Source organism: Callospermophilus lateralis, chromosome 2 (assembly GCF_048772815.1).
Source record: "Callospermophilus lateralis isolate mCalLat2 chromosome 2, mCalLat2.hap1, whole genome shotgun sequence".
NCBI lineage: Eukaryota > Metazoa > Chordata > Mammalia > Rodentia > Sciuridae > Callospermophilus > Callospermophilus lateralis.
This window is the reverse complement of record NC_135306.1, coordinates 155,382,927-155,395,690: the sequence shown is the minus strand read 5'-3', so window position 1 is coordinate 155,395,690 and position 12,764 is coordinate 155,382,927. Positions and strand designations below refer to the sequence as shown.

The window sequence follows — 12,764 nt, the reverse complement described above, 5'->3', positions numbered from 1 at the left end:
GCTGTATCACTATAGCATGCTGATTTTAGTTCTTTTGAAAAAATATCAAGGAGTTGGATAGCTGGGTCATATGGTGATTTCATTCCAAGTTTTTTGAGGAATTTCCATACTGCTTTCCAGAATAGTTGTACTAAATACATGAGTGTACCTTTTTCCCCACATCATCACCAGCACTTATTTTTTATACTTTTGATAACTGCCATTCTGTATGGAGTGAAAAGGAAACTTAGTGTATTTTTTATTTGCGTTTTCCTGATCTGATTGCTAGAGATGTTAAACATTTTTAATATATTTATTGACCATTTGCGTCTCTTTTTTTTTTTTTTTTTTTTTTTTTTGAGCAATGGAGTTTTACTCATCCATAAAGAATAATGAAATAATGGAAATAAAACATCATGCTAAATGAAATAAGCCAGACTTAGAAAATCAAGGGTCAAATTTTTCTCATATGTAGAATTTAGAGAAAAATAAGGGAAAAAGTAGGGAAGATAAGGTTAATCCATTATCATAAAGATATCAGTGGAGCAGAAAAAAGAAGATTGAAAGGAGGGAGAGGGGTGGAAAGGGGGAGAACATGAGGAATTAATTTAACAAAATAACACTATATACATGTATAAATATACTCAGTGAATTCCACCTTTATGTGTATCTATAAAGCACCAATTAAAAATTAATAAATAAGTGAGTGAAAGGAAGACCAATAGAACAGAGGAAGAAGAATAGGATGAGGAGTCTCTGAGCAGCCATTGAAGGGGAAGGAACTGCTGGTGTGTGTGTGTGTGCGCGCGCGCGCGCGCGCGCGTGTGTGTGTGTGTGTGTGTGTGTGTGTGTGTGCGCGCGCGCGCTCGCGGGGGTGTGGACAAGGAGGTGGGGGCAGCCGAGTTAGAGTCCCAACTCCTTGGACTCCATTTGCTATTCTTGTCTTTCTCCCCCACATCTATCTGGTAGTAGTGGGCGTTTAAATTTGCTTTTCTTTTCATTCATTTCCAAATCTTTTTAAAATTTCAGGGTTGGGGGGTAGTGGGAAGAGCAGGAAAGGGGAAAGGAGGAGAGTAGGAGCAGAAGAGCAGGAGGAGGACATGGAGATGAAGAAGAGGGTTAACATGGAGTTAAGGAACCAAGCCCCGGAGGAGGTAACAGAGTTAGTTCTTGATAATTGCCTGTGTGTCAATGGGGAAATTGAAGGCCTGAATGATACTTTTAAAGAACTAGAGTTTCTGAGTATGGCTAATGTGGAATTAAGTTCACTGGACCAACTTCCCAGCTTAAACAAACTTCGAAAGTTGGAACTTAGTGACAATATAATTTCTGGAGGCTTGGAAGTCCTGGCAGAAAAATGTCCAAATCTTACCTACCTCAATCTGAGTGGAAACAAAATCAAAGATCTCAGTACAGTAGAAGCTCTGCAAAATCTTAAAAATTTGAAAAGTCTTGACTTGTTTAACTGTGAGATCACAAATCTGGAAGATTACAGAGAAAGTATTTTTGAATTGCTGCAACAAATCACATACTTAGATGGATTTGATCAGGAGGATAATGAAGCACCTGACTCCGAAGAGGAGGATGATGAGGATGGAGATGAAGATGATGGAGATGAAGAGGAAGATGAAGCTGGTCCACCTGAAGGATATGAGGAAGAGGAGGAAGATGATGAGGAGGAGGAGGATGAAGATGAAGCAGGGTCAGAATTGGGAGAGGGAGAAGAAGAAGTGGGCCTTTCTTACTTGGTGAAAGAAGAAATTCAGGATGAAGAAGATGATGATGATTATGTAGAAGAAGGGGAAGAAGAGGAGGAAGAGGAAGAAGAAGGTCTCCGGGGGGAGAAGAGGAAACGAGATTCTGAAGATGATGGAGAGGAAGAAGATGACTAGATCATTCTAAGACCAGATTCCCCAGCATTCCTGGGTGTGCAATAGAGTGATCACATCTTTGTTTTTTCATGTACGATAGCTATCCCTACAGAAGATAATGTGTAACTTTTTATAGAAAAGTGTAAAAAAAAAAAAAAAAAGTGTGGTTTTACTATTTTTGCCTTATCATTCCAGTTAAGATTTACTAGTCTGTTAATGATCATATTGTATGTAGAGAAAAAATTTCATTGACACTTCCCCCTTAAGACATTCTCTAGCAATTATATTTAGAAGCTTAATTTTTCTAATTCAAATTCAAGTTCATTGTATTAGTAATTTTTAGTCCGTAATTAAAACATGATTACTTTTACACAGGTGAAGTTTGGTGCATTTCATTCATAAGATTTTAAAGTTATTTATAAATTAACTGAAATTACAGTCATCTGTAATATGAAATGACAGTAGTCTCTTGAATAAGTTGATTATTATTTGTTTTTTAGAGATGATCCAGGGATCTTTATTTTGAAGACATTGACTTTTTTTTAAATAGTTAAAGATATTTGGATGGTTTTTTTGTCACATGAATTAAGTTGGAAAGTAGAAGCAGAATAATAAAGGTTCTATTCAGCAAATTATATAGTTTGTGGATTTGGGGGAGGTTCTAGTCAGTAATATAATTCATGGATTTTGTGGTGATTGATAAGATTTTATTTTTGAAGGAAAAATTGCCTATACTAAGTGAGACACGCAGGTGAGCCCTCTCTTTAGGCTGCAGATCATGACGTGCCCATGGTTGTTAATTTCGTTTTGTTGTAGGTGTGCATTTTCTCATCGATTTCTTTATGATCACCTTCCCTTCTTGTTGACTCCCCTCTCTCTATCCCAGAAGGAAGCTGGGAACTTCTGGATACCCAGAAAACCTTTAGTCTTATACCTCAACCACCTTTTCAGATCTCTCTGGGTTTTAAACAGAGTGGAAGAAACTGAGAATTTTCTGAGATACAAATATTGTTATTGATACAATTTCAGGCAGCAAGCTCTGCTTATTGTAAATCTTTCTTGACTGACAATATGTAAGACCATATAAGTAGGAGGAAGAAAGTAAAGAAGCAGGGGAGGGGTTCTGGATTAGCATCAATGTTCATTGCCTGTTGATAATTAAGGAGATGTTTAAGTCAGTTTTTAAGTTGGCATCCCAAATTATTTGGATACCAACCTTGCGCAGTATTTATAATTTTTCTGAGTAGAACCTTTAGTTGTTCCTATAGTTTTAAAGCATTATCAGATGTAGCATTTAATTGGAATATTGTAGGCAGTTGGAAAAATATTTGGGATTAAATATTAAGACTTATTTTCAAGTGAATGTCCATTAAAATAGAAGAATATTTGGGATAAGTATGAGTGTGTGCTTACTTAAATGGTTACTAAATAAAATATAATGAGTACACAGTACATCTCTGTTTTTGTCATGGAGGCTTCATGTTCAAGGTAACTGCTTTGTTCATCTTGACTATCTTAAAATATTTTCTTTGTTTTGAATATTTGTAAGGTTTTTAAAAGTTAGTGTCAGTAAACTAATTGAAGCTATTCTTCTACTGGGACACATTTAAATTACTGAGTTAGTACTGCTGCTGCTTGTTTTTTTTAGTTTAAAATGTATGACTTGGTGTTTTAAAGGTTATTTGTGGAGAAACTAAAACAGTTGCACAACTGACTGAAATAAAACACTTGGAATAAATTTAGTAGGGGGATCAGAAAGTACAAAAGATTAACATTTTTTTCTCCTAATTTTTTAACAATTGATATGCCCTGCTTTGGTCTCTAAGAATTCTCATTATATACTATGTCCAGATTATAAAATACTTATTTTTTAAAATGAAATCTATATATTGACTTTCTTATCAATCATCTTATTGTGCAATCAAAATTAGAGTTCTTTGGTTTGAAAACAACACATAGTGAACCTCCAGATAACTTTTAAGAACTTATTTAGCTTTGTGGGTGGTATTTTCATGCAAATAAGTAAGGGGGGGTTTATATTTTGTAGAAGTTTGGGGTCCTATTTTAATGTTCTTTGTATTGCAGTATGTATATAGTGTGTTAAGTTCTTTAAGAATCTCTCCGTAAACATTGAGGTTAATACTTTTGTGCAACTGTGTTTTTGAATAAAACCATGACAGTGTTAAAAACAAATCAAAAAGCAGTACTCATGATCATTCTTTTATTGTTTCTGACTATTCCCTGTTTTTCCTGTGACTGCTGTAACTTAAGTTTTTGAAACGGAATTACTTCAAATAAATTGAAGATTTGTTATAAAAAAAAAAAAAAGAATAGGATGAGGAAGTAGGTGGGTAAGGGTGGGGCACCAAGGACTAAAATGGAGTAAATTGACTTTCATGAATGTATGATTTTGTCAAAATGAACTCACAATTATGTATAACTATTATGTACTAATAAAAGAAAATAAATAAATAAATTCACCAAAAAGGACATATGTTATGGTTTAAATATGATATGTCTCCCAAAAGCTCATGAATAAGATAATGCAAGAAAGTTTAAAGGAGAAATGATTGAGTTATTAAAGTTTTAATCTAATCAGTGCATTAATCCCCTGATAGGGATTAATTGGGTGGTAACTGTAAGTAAGTGGGGTGTGGCTGGAAGAGAAGGGTTATTGGGGGAGTTTTGGGGTGTGCATATTTTATCTTTGTTTAGCACAACTCTCTGTGCTTCCTGATCATGTCCTAAACCGCTTTCCTCCAGCACACCCTTCTGGCATGATGTTCTGCCTCACCTTGGGCCTCAACGAATGGAGTTGGCAATCTACGAACTGAGATCTCTGAAACTGTGAGAGACAAATAAATTTCTCCTCCTCTAAAATTGTTCTTATCAGGTCTTTTGGTCATCACTGAAAAAGCTGAATTAAACATCATCCTACCCAAAATTTTCCATAGGTACAATGCAATCCCTATCAAAATTCTAATGGCATTCTTCAAAGAAATGGGGGAAAAAATCCTAAAATTCATATGGAACCACAAGAGACCCTGAATAGCCAAAGAAATTCAAACAAAAGAAAAAAGCTGGAGGTATCACACTACCTAACTTCACAAGATACTACCATTCTGTAGTAACCAAAACGACATGATGTTGGCATTAAAACAGACATAAAGATCAATGGAACAGAATAGAAAACCTAGAAGTGAACCCACATGTCTATAGCCAACTGACCTTCAACAAATGTGCTAAGAACATGCATTGGGGAAAAGACAGTCTGTTTAATAAATGTTACTGGGGAAATTGGATATACACATGTAAAAGAAAAAAATTAGACCCTTATATCTCATTATATTAAAAGTTCAACTCAAGAGGGCTGGAAATATAGCTCAGTTGGTAGAGTACTTGCCTCTTATGCACAAGGCCCTGGGTTCAATCCCAAGTACACAAAAAATAATAATAATAATTCAACTCAAAATGGGTCAGACTCAAAGGTAAGATTTAAAACTATAACATTATTATAAGAAAACAGGGTAAATGCTTCAGGACATTGGAATGGGTAAGGATTTTTTGCATAAGAGCCTAAAACATAGGAAACAAAGTGAAAATAGACAAGTGGAATTATATTAAATTACAAAGCTTCTGCAAAAAATTAATTAATGAAGTGCAGAGATCATGGAGCATGGAGAAAATGCTTGCAAACTATATATTTGACAAGGCATTAGTATTTAGAATATTTAAGGAATTCCCTCCTACCGCACTTCCCCAACCAATGGGAACTCTCCAGGAGTCCCGTAGCAGGCCTAGGTGGACAGCAGGAGTCCAATATCCATATGAATGCAAATCTTAACATAATCATATCATTTCAATGGCTTGCTGGCGTCACCTTTCAACCAAAAATGCCATGCATCATATTACTTGGCTGTGGCTCTTAGCATTGGTATATATCCAAAAGAAATTAAATTGGTATGTTGAAAAGACATCTGCATTTTCATGTTTATTACAACAGTATTCATAAGAGCCAAGAAGTAGAATCAACTAAAGGTCCATCAGAGATGAGTGTATATAAAAAAATGTTTTAAAAAAATAAAATGTGATATATATACAAAATGGAATACTTTTTTATTAGTTCTTTTTAGATATACATGACAGTAGATTATATTTTGACATAATATATATATATATTATGTCACATAATATATATATATATATATATATATTATGTGACATAATATATATATATATTATGTATGTGTGTATATACACACACATACATACATACATATATGGAGTATAACTTCCCACTTATGATGTGAAATCACACTGGTTATGTATTCATAAATGAACATAAGAAAGTTATGTCAGATTCATTCTACTGTTTTTTCTATTCCCATCTGCCCTTCCTTCTCTTTATTTCCCTTTGTCTAATCACTGAACTTCTATTCTTCCCTCCCACCCACCTTCCTTGTGTTAGCATCCACTTATTAGAGAGAACTTTCAGCCTTTGTTTTTTGAGGATTGGCTTATTTCACTTAGCATGATGATCTTCAGTTTCATCCATTTACAGCCAACGCCATAATTTCATTCTTGTTTATAGTTGAGTAGTATTCCATTGTGTATATGTACCACATTTTCTTTATCCATTCATTTGAAGGGCACCTAGGCTGGTCCAAAATGGAATACTCAAGCCATAAAAAAGGAGGAAATCCTGTCATTTGTGACAACATGGATGCCATTCGTGACAGCTACAAGATCTTGTGTTAAGTAACATAAGCCAGGCACAGAAAGACAAATACTCACAGGTGGACTCTTAAAAATTTGACCTCATAGAAGTTGAGAGTAGAATAGTGGTTACCAGAATCTAGGGAATGTAGAGGGTGAGAGAGGGATGAGGAAATGTTGGTCAACAGGTACTAAATTACACTTAGGGAGGAGTGACAAATTCTGGTGTGCTATTACACAGTAGGGTAACTATAGAATGATAGTATGTTGTATATTTCAAAAACTCTAGAAGAAAGTATTTTGGATGTTTTCACTAGAAAAAGTGATAAATGTTTATGCAGATTTGAACATTACACAACGTAGATATGTGTGAAACATCACATGGGACCTCACAGAGATACATATTTTTATGTGTCTATTTAAAGAAAAAATAAAATAAACTTTTTAATATATTTTAATTTGATTTTGAAATGACTTAATCATTACCAAATATATAACTATACTAATGATGTCTGCAAAAGTTATATTGTGCTTCCAGTCATTCTGTGGGACTATCTATGTGGGTGTAAGTATAATGTTACTGTATTAAATCCAGAAATATCTGTTTCCATCAATGTGATTTAGCACCCTCATATCATGCTATAAGGAGTCCACAAAAAAGTCAGTTTCCCACTGAATCTTGTTCAGAAGCTAAACAGGACTTAGGGATGAACAAATTTAAATAAACTCTGCTCACCTGCCACTAGGTGGCCCTGTTTCCCAGCCACTATATTGGGTCTGTGGAGAATTTCTTTATTCGGCCTCCTGGGTTCCAATCTTACTGTTTGAGCCTGGCTCACTCCTGACTTCAGAATAATTTTCTCTGAAAGTTCCCATAATACTTGATAATCAAAGTCAAAGTGTTCAACAACTGATATTATTGCCAAATTCAAAATAGACAAAAATTTTGGAGAAAGGATTTCTGAGTTTTCATTCTTGTCAGTAGTGGGGAGCAAGTTTTATGAATTTGAAGTTAATCTGTAAATTGAGAAAAATCTTGGGTTTTAGAGTTAGTCAGACCTCCCAGGGATTCGCACAAGTAGAAGCCACTCTATGAATGGTGGATGAAAGTAGAAAAATATCCAATCGAATGTCACACAATTTAGCTTTAGATATCCTCTTTGCCCGTTTGGGTGGCTTGTGTGTAGTGTTGAAGAAAACAATGTTGCACTTCTCTTGCCTCTGATTTTGATCACTATAGAAAACTTAATATAAAACATGGCTGGTAATGCTGTTTCTCTAGACAATGACCCAAATACATTAAGGAAAATTCTCAGGAGGAAGGAACTCATGATATATTTATAAAAACAGCTTGCAGATGGTTTGCAGGTATCCTGAATAATAGATAACAAACTTGACCATTCCACAATTTTCCAATATTTATATTTCTTTTAATGGATCTCCAGGCTACTATGATTTATGTTGCTAGGATAACAACACAAACTTATAACTCAAAATTAGGCCATTTTATAGGGAACCATTGTCTTTAGCTGCACACTAAATAAAGATTATGACCAATTGGATCCAAATACCGTTAAGCTATCTTTATTGCCTGAACTTTGAGTTGTTTGATTTTGGTCGGTTAGGTTTATGGAGGGTCTTGTTAAGAGTGTAATTCTTGAGTAAATTTTAAACCCAGGAACCATAATAATACAAAATATCATGATAAGACTTTTCATAAATGTGAAACTAGTCTTTTATTTCCTGCTCTGAGAATAAATTCACACCCTTCTCTCACAAAAGGAGACAAAGGCTGAGCTGAAGCTGTGAATCTGCAGCCTAGCATCCTTGGAGAAGGAAACTACTCTCCATATGGGTCTCTCTGGAGCAACCTGAAGAAGGAACTTGACCTCAAGGAGACAAGTAGGTGAAGAAGAAGGTGGGAAATGGGATAGACAGAGATACAACAAAGACTAAAAAGGAAACAGAAATTGATGAAAATAGTCATAGGGAACAGCCAAAGAAAAAAGAAGATTATAACATGCCTAGAACATCTGGGAGAAGAGGGAGTACATACTCTCAATAGTTGAGAAACAAGTTGATAATCTGTATTATCAAATAAAAACAATCCCAGAATTAAGTTAAGAGAGACTTAATTTGACAGGATGATTGCAACAAGGGGTGGGGAATATTATAATAGGGCGAATGATCCAAACATAAGAGCTACAAACATCTCAAAGGCCAAGCAGAAAGGTACTTTATTTTATGGGGAAGGGTCAACAAGGCTAGAAAAGGCCTAGTATGAATATAGTGGAATAATGAAGGAGTGTTTCCCTGAGGTCAGCATATTTTTGTGAGGGTTCATTTACCCATTAATTCTGTATAGGATATAGGAGGATGCTGTATACTGAGAAAAGGGGAGGGTATATCAAACTTCATAAGAACAGAGGAAGAGGAGCTTAACTAATGTGTGGTCAAGTTAACAAGTGCTTAGTTTCTACTGATAAGTGGATAAACTTCAGTTAATCTTTCATGAGACAAAGAATGAGAATTTAAAGTGTCTATGTCTGCTCTGTCCAAAAAAGAGAAGACATGAGTCTTATCTAAACCTTATGAGACTCACTTCAATAAGTCCTTTTTAAAAAATAAAAGGATAAATGGGTTTTTTCAATCATCATTGTTTTCTAGGAACAAAGGGCTCAGGTAAAGCATAACATGGTTAATGTGACTTGTGATTAGCAAGTGTGATTATTACAATCACTGAAGGGAAACCATCAACTTGACCTAGAAGATTTATGAAAGTCTTCACAAATATAAAGAAACTTGAACTGAACTAGGAGTACAGAGCCCCAGGCAGAGAAGGTGGGGAAGGACTCAGCAAATATAATATGCAGAGTCAAGGAACACCTAGAGATGGCCGGAAAATAGCTAAGGATGTCTTCCAAAGATCTCAGAGAATGAACTAGATGGTAAGAAAAGGAAAGTGAATGGTTGTAAAAAGAATTATAGAGGTTAGTTGCTGCTAGTTTATGAGGGATCTTGAATATGAGGGCCAAGTAATTTGGATTTTATCATTACCCTATGCTTACTATTTTCAATTTTTTGTAAAAAAAAAGATTTCAATATTATTTTCAGGATGCCATGTGAAATATGAACTACAAAAGGGAGAGAGAAAATAGGTTCAAGGGATACTTGTATAGAGTATGATCCATTATACAATAGATATTCAATAGGGAGCATAGTTATAGTGGAAGAACTAGGAAAATCATTGTCTCAAGACATAAAAGTTGCCACTTCGCCATTTTCCCATCAAAACTGATTGGATTTCTGGGTGTAGTAGTTCATGGGAGGCTGAGGTAGGATGATTGCAAGTTAAAGGACAGCCTTGGCAACTTAGCAATAATCAAAAAATAAAAAAGGGCTGAGACTGTAGCTTACAGGTTGAGCATCCCTGGGTTTAGTCTTCAATACAAATAAATAAGTAAATATTTTTTAAAGATCTTTTGATGGATTCCCCCATCAAATATTTTTCTAGAAAAAAATTAGCCAATGGCTAGGGCCAGGAATTTAGGATATGTTTCAAACCAAATAAATTGTTCTATATTATTAATTTAAGTCCACAAAGCAGTTTCAAATCCAAAACAAATGGTAAGACCTCAGGAGACAGAGGCAAATTAAAATTTGGTAGAAACTAGTAAAAGCAAGAAGACCCCAAAGTATCCCATGATTATTAGCAGCAGAGTAACAACTCTTCAAAGCTGTATTCCCTTATCACACAATCTAAAGCTGTGTTCACATACTTCATAGTCCATTATGTGCTTATTCCTTTGTTAACATTTAAAATATTCTGAAATTATGTTACTTATTCATGTGTTTACTCATGGTCTGTTTCCCCTATGAAAATGTAAACTCCCTAAGGACAGGAATCTTGTATGTCTTATTCATCAGTCAACACACAGCACATAGAACCTTTCCCAGAATACTGAAATCTCTCAATAAACATGTGTAGAATCGATTCTGGAACTTTTAGCATCTCTTTGCTAAATCTCTAATGTTCATTAGTTATGTGATCAGCTTTGCTGGAAAGTCACACTATCCTGATGAACACTGAGAAAGGAAAGATAGTAAACAAAGAAAGTTCCCTACAATGACTTTGGAGAGACATCCTGACTTAGCCATTTGGATGTGTGCATCAGGTTTACTAGGGAACTTTTTCTAGAAAAAGATAAGGGCCAAAGTGAGACTAAATAATGAAAAGTGGACTATGTACAATTCATTCTATCAACAACATTGAGACAAATATGTTTATTTCTAAAATTCTTTGAAAAATTTAGCAATAAAGGATATATAAATAAGGTTAAAAAAACTTATAGTTAAGAACCAATCTGCTTTTAAATAAAATCGGAAAACTTGAGCATGTTTTATGGTCCAAAGTGCAGCAACAGAAAGCAAGGCATTCAAGGTATCTTAAACTCCAGATATAGAAAATAATACCCAAAGGGAAGTAGGAACAGGATTTAGAGGACACAGAGTTAGCTTTGCCAAGAGGTTAAGGACATTTCATCCTTAGGGACCAGAAAGAAGACACAATGATGAATATAAATTATATTCTTAAATATGAAGGTCAAAATATTGAAAGGAGAGAAATTCCTGACCAGATGATCTATATACTCTCTAGAAGTATAAAATGAGGTTGTCAAAGGTGAGAGGAGTCTCAACTAATGTTAGTTTGAAATGATTTTTTCCTGCAACTATAACATCCTCTCTATGTTGCTAAACTGTAGTTTCAAGCAAACCTCTTAGATATTTTCTTATTTATTTCTCCAACCTCATTGTCTAACAAAATCACTTAGGAAGAGATCAATAAATGTGTGCAAATATTTTTAGATGTAAAATTATGAGTATGTGATGTCTGATTGTAGGCAGTGAAGGAAAGAGAAAAGTGAAAGATGATTGTCTTTGGGGCCTGAGACACTGAGAAGATGGGGATATTATAAGTTATTTTTACCAGATGTTTACGTGGAAGCATACAGTGTGCGTTCTTTTGTATTTTGCTTTCTTCTCACCACTTAATGCTCTGAGATTAATCCACATTGTTGTATATAGCTGTGATGTTTATTTTCATTGTTGAATTAGCATTTCATTGTATGAATATGCCACAATTTATTCACCCATTTGGTTGTGGATGGATATTTAGGTTGTTTGCAATTTGAAACGTTTGTGAATAATGCTGCCATGGACATTCTCATGGATGTGTCTTGAGGTATGTGTGCACATATTGGCACATAGCTAGAAATGGAATTCTTGACTTGTTTCTGGCATTTCATTTTAGGTGTGTCCATGATTTCTTGTTTTGTTTGGATATTTTTCTTTTGCATCTTTGTGATATTGATTGAGATTTCTTTCATTTTATCATCCCATTATTTAGGTTATAATTATCCTGTTTTATGTATGTCATGATTACCCTCCATTACCTGACACATTAAACAATAATTTTCTACTGATTTTGCACATATTCGCTCTCACCACCACTACCACAAACACTGTCCTTATCTATACAACATTATCTACTATTTTAAATCAGCTCCAATTTTAATTACAGACTGTTCATAATTTTTACATTACATAAAAATAATTCAGAATAGTTTTACTTGTGCCTTTATTAATTTGGAATGTACCATGTTTGCTTAGAAGAATGAGTATTTTGTTGTCCTTGGATGGAATACTCTGTGTGTGTGTATATATATATATGTCGGGTCTTGTTTTTCAGTTCTCCATTTCCTTAGTAATCTTCCCTCTAATTGTATGTGTTATTGAAAGTGGAGTTCTGAAAGAGAATTAATATCTAGAATACATAAAGAACTCAAAAACTTTATACCAAAAACAAACCAAATAACCCAATTAATAAATGGGAAAATAAATTAAATAGACACTTCTCAAAAGAAGAAATGCAAACAGCCAACAAACAGATGAATAAAAAATGTTCAACATCATTAGCAATTAGAGAAATGCAAATCAAGATTATGTTTTATTATTAAACAGTGTTATGTTTTACATCCTGGCACTGAGTTCCAAGACAAAGTCCTATGCTTACTTCCCTATCCTACCCCCCAGAGAATGGATTCTTTTTCTATTGCTGTGCTGCCTTAAATTAGGAGAGAACTGCTGGAGACAGTCCTTTGGCCCTCAGGGTAACAATGAGTTCAGAGGCTCAGACCA

General features: G+C 34.5%; 1 pseudogene; it reads left to right on the top strand.

Annotated features, from left to right (window-relative positions):
* Positions 1–1,000: 1,000 nt before the first annotated feature.
* LOC143391454 (acidic leucine-rich nuclear phosphoprotein 32 family member E pseudogene) lies at positions 1,001–1,987 on the top strand (annotated as a pseudogene).
* The last annotated feature ends 10,777 nt before the right edge of the window (positions 1,988–12,764 follow it).